The following is a 4,919-nucleotide window of genomic DNA, read 5'->3' as shown; positions in this document are numbered from 1 at the left end:
CAGAAAAGAGTTGTGCTCTGATTTCCTCTATATCTTTCTGCTGTTGCTTATTTACTATCGATGCTATTAATTCATGCATTTGAGCCAAACTAGTGTCCTCCGCACTTGTTCTGGGTGGGTACTGGGTTTCCTCCATATGTTTCTGCATTTGATTATTTACTGCAGATGTTATTAATTCAGGGATTTCTTTTTTTATTTCCAATCTGAGTTCCTCTGTACATTTCTGCAGCTGTTTCTTTATTTCAGAAGCTGTTGATTCATTACTTTCAGCTGTGTGATTCCCAATTTGTTCCTTGTTAGTGTCCTCTGCACTTTTTCCAGGTGGTGTTGGGTTCTGAGGTTGCATTTTGTTCCTTCTCATCATTTTGTGTAGCACTGTCTTCTGACCTTTGTTGTAGATCTTCATTGTCCTTATAACCTTAGTACATACTGAAGTTCAGGTGCAGATCTATAAAGTTTGGAATTATCCAACTGTGCCTGGCTTGGGTCTGGCTGCTGTACTCAGCTCCTTCCTGCTGCTGCCCTTGAGGGTGAACCTGTTGTGACCCTGTGGTAGGATGTTCTCCTCCTGGACTAGCTGAATGATTCTATCCTCTACCCTCTCTGTAGGGATTGCAGCTGCAGGGTTACACCCCTGGCCTGTATGCCAGGCCTGAGCTTAGCCTGTAGGGGACAAGGTGAAATAGTTGTGGAGGCAGATCTCCCACACACTCACTGCGTCTGGGCTAGGACTGGGTCTGCATGTTCCCAGAACGCAGCAGAAATTCCTACTCGTTGCTCAGGGTGGGGGAAGTGCTGCTGAGTGGTGGTGGGAGCGTCCCAAGAGGGTGGAAGACGGTCTGACCCATGCTGCTCCTGGGCTGGGACCTGGAGTTGGTCCCGCTGGCGCAGGGTAGCCGGAAACTCTCCCACACAGTCACTGGACCTGGGCTAGGACTGGGTCTCTGGGACCTCATATTTTTGAGAAATTTCTACACTTTAAGCAAATCTACAACAGAGCAAAGGAAAACCCTTGAACTGGGAAAGTTATAGCTGACTATCTTTCTGAAGAAGGCCTTCTACCTAGACCAAAAAAAATCAGCCCCCCCAAATTCAAAGACCCATTCTAAAATGGGCATCTGAGATGAATATTTGTTTCTCAGAGGAAAAATATAAATGCAAATTAAATGTATGAAAAAATGTTCAAGATCACTGGTCATTTAAGAAATGTAAATTAAAACAACACTGACATTCCATCTCACCCCAGAAAGAATGGTCAACATCAAGAAGTCAGCCATTAACAAATGCTGGAGAGGCTATGGAGAAAAAGGAACCATTCTCCACTGTTGGTGGAAGTACAGACTAGTACATCCAAAATGGAAGAAAGTGTAGCAATTTCTTCAAAAGCTAGGATTGGAGATCTCATTCAAGACAGTTATTCCCCTCCTGGGTATTTTTCCAGAAGAACTGAAAATGTCATAACACATATATGTGCACCCATTTTTATAGCAGCACAATTTATCATACCTAAATCCTATAAACAACTCCAACACCCATCAACTGAAGAACAGACAAAAATGATGTGGTATTTTTACTAAATGGAGTATTATTCATCCACAAAACAGGATAAATTTCAGTCTTTTGCTGGTAAATGGATGCAACTAGAGAACATACTCTCAAGTGAAATAAATCAGACCCACATGTTCAAACATTGTATTGTCTCCTTAGTGTGAGAAACTGAATGAGATAAATTGAATTTGAAGTGTACATAGATACTGGTAAAGGGGAATGAACTCACTCAAAAGGAAAAAGTTACTGAGTTGAGGAGAAACACAGGAGAGGAAATGGGGGAAAGAGATTTATCTATGCATGTAAGCAAGATGGTTTACACAAATATACTGTGCATTTCTGTCAGTCTATGGAAAGAAGCAATTAATGCCTTAATTTGTTGCATCTCCTTTTTTCAATTGTTTTTCCTTTTTCTTCTCTTAATTTCTTATACATTTCTTTCTTTCTTTTTTCTTTCTTCTTCCAATTTTACATGCATCTATCTGGTAATATGAATAACTTGTTGGAAGACAACACTATGTATTTCAACAAATACTGTGAAATTCATAATACTTTATTAAGTGAAATTTTGTATCACTTGTAATTTGTTCTGTTTTAATACTAATATTTACTATTTTTTAAAAAAATAATTTTTATGGGCAGAATATATTTATTTAGGGAAAGAAAGATCCCGTCCAAAAGACAGGAAGGGGGCCTAAGTTGGTAGTCCCCAGAAGTAAAACTTTTTTTAATGAGAAACAGAATCTGTTCCATAAAACAAATTCTGCAGATTCTAGACATTCAATAAGAATGGCAAAAATCTATGATAGTTACCAGGAGAGAAAAAAAGACATCTAAATGGTAAGTACATGTTTTGGTTAATAATAAAAAAAAAGTTCATCATTTTCTTCTCTCTTTCTGTATTAACTATGTATTATTTAATGAACACGCGCTTCATAAGTATAACAAATTTACAAGGACATTATTTGGGGAACAGATTGAAGATTCTTTCTTAAATGAATCACTTTGAATCCTTCAAGGTTATTATTGAGATAACTTATAAACATAAAAAACAATTGCTATGTACTTTAAAGGTTATAATAATTGGCAACTGATAGGCAGATGATATCACAATTACATGTAATTAAAATAATTGCTGTCTAGAACTAATGTCATACTCACAAAGGTGCTGTGTAAATTAAAAATCAACTCCTGTGATTGTGAAAAGTCATAACAGCCTAATCAATCTCCCCTTACAGAATTTAAAACCCTGTCTAGTCTGAAGTTTCAGAAGGACAGAGCAAGGGTCTCTTGATTAACTGTTCATTTTAGTACCAGTGAAATGTTCTTAGACTATAACAGAATGAAAATGTATGAGAAAGGCTACCAAAAAGAATCTTAGTTTATGAATAAAAAGTTCTTGAATATTGTTCTGTGCACTAGAATATAATTTTTCTTATCACAAAAAAATGATAAATATTTGAGGTGATAGGTACACTAGTTAAATTGATTTGATTATTCTATAGAATATACACAATATAAAGATTGCATTATGCTCTATGAATATGAACAATTACTAATTTTAACTAAAAATAAAATGAAACTAAAAATAAATCTCCTCTGTGCTAGAAATAACAATTGCTGAGTTCCTCCTTCTAATCCAAAAAGGCTTGATAAACGTAGACCATTGGGGAACTTTTTCAGTTGCATTCAAGCATACATAAGACTAAGAAAAGCATTAAATCATTTAAAGTTTCAAGTTTTTGGTGCAAAAATGGCAGTAACTCCAAAACTATATACAGCCCTTTAAGCACAACACCGTAAGTGCCAGGATGTATAAGCATAGTGAATGCAACATCTGCAAAAGCCAATCGAATTAACTAATTTCAGATTATGTGATCACGGTAGCAACAGATTGAGCACCAAAGAAAGCACTGAGAATCTGAGGAAGGGAAGAAGAAAACACTGGAAAATCCCTGAGAGGGAGGAGCGGAGGCACTAGATCTGTGGAGAACAAAGTGGCTATTTTAGGCACGTGAACATAACTCAAAACATTGGTTAATAAAAACACAGGCATCTCAATGACAATTTTTTCCACACCTAACACTGTCTACATAGTCAAAAATGAGGCTGAAATGCAATCATGATAACTATAAATTCTGCATAAGTCATCTTTTCATCATAGTGGCCAAATACCCAACAAAAAAACAACTTATAGGAGGAAAGAGTTATCTTAGCTCACTGTTTCACAAATTTCAGTGCATACCTTTCTAGATTCAGGGCAAAAACCTCACAGCTGAAGAAAAGCTGCTCAACTCACCTGAGTCAGGAAGTGGAGAAGGGAAAAACCAGAAAGAAAGGGGACAAGAATATGTATATATTTCAAAGCTGTGCCCTCTTTCAGCTAACTAGAGCCCAAGTACTATGTTAATCCACTAAGCAGTCATCAAGTGCCCTCATGAACCAATTGCCTTCCAAGTGCCCATCTCTGAACACATGAGCCTGATGGGGATAAGTTTTATCTAAATCACATCAGTTCATACCTCAGCCCAGTGGTTCATGCCCGTCTCATTATACAAATGCATTGATTCCATCTCTAAGAGTTGATAGTCTCAACCACTCCAGCATTGCTCAAAAGCTCATGTCCAAAGTCACCCTTCTGAAACTCAAGACAGCTGTTACCTCTGAGATGCTGCAAAAACTAGAATCAAATGGGCTCTAGATTCAGTGAAAAGTATAGGCATTTCCACCACAAAAAGGAGAAATAGGGGGATAGTAAGGAATAGAATTAAACCAAAACCAAAACCACACAGGGAAAACATTAAATCTCATAGCTCCATGACAAGCATCTGAGGCACCTGGGAGTGAAGATGTATTCCAAAGGGCTTTGGCAGCCCCATCCATATGGCTCTACAAACTGTAGCCCAGATGTCCTCTCTCTTGGGCTGGCTGTGCTCACAGAATAGAGCTTTCCTTGACATTCAGTCTGCTTCTTCACCCTCACACCTGCAGACATTGTGTCTCAGACCCTACTATTATCACTCACTGCTGGACTTCTCAGCCCTTCCTTTAAAATCTATATAGAGGCTTCCATGACCCTATAATTCCTACTTTCTTCAGGCCTGAAAAATAAGCAATACATAGAAGACACCAAGGTTTGCCACTAGCTGAGCAGTATCCAGGTCCTCTTAGACCCTGCTTGCAACAGACTCTGAGTACCTGCATAACTAAATTCCAGTAATCACTTGCTTAGGAATCCCTGAGGACACAGGGTGGCCTGGGGCTATTTTCAAACCAAAGTCTTCAACAACTACAACTCCCTTGCCATCAACTTTACATCTGCTTTTTTTTTTTTTTTTTTTTTTTTTTTTTTTTTTTTTTTTTTTTTTTTT

The sequence above is a fragment of the Octodon degus genome, unplaced genomic scaffold, assembly GCF_000260255.1.
Source record: "Octodon degus isolate 3935 unplaced genomic scaffold, OctDeg1.0 scaffold00183, whole genome shotgun sequence".
In the NCBI taxonomy this organism is placed as follows: domain Eukaryota; kingdom Metazoa; phylum Chordata; class Mammalia; order Rodentia; family Octodontidae; genus Octodon; species Octodon degus.
The sequence above is the reverse complement of the archived record's forward strand: the minus strand, read 5'-3'. Positions refer to the sequence as shown.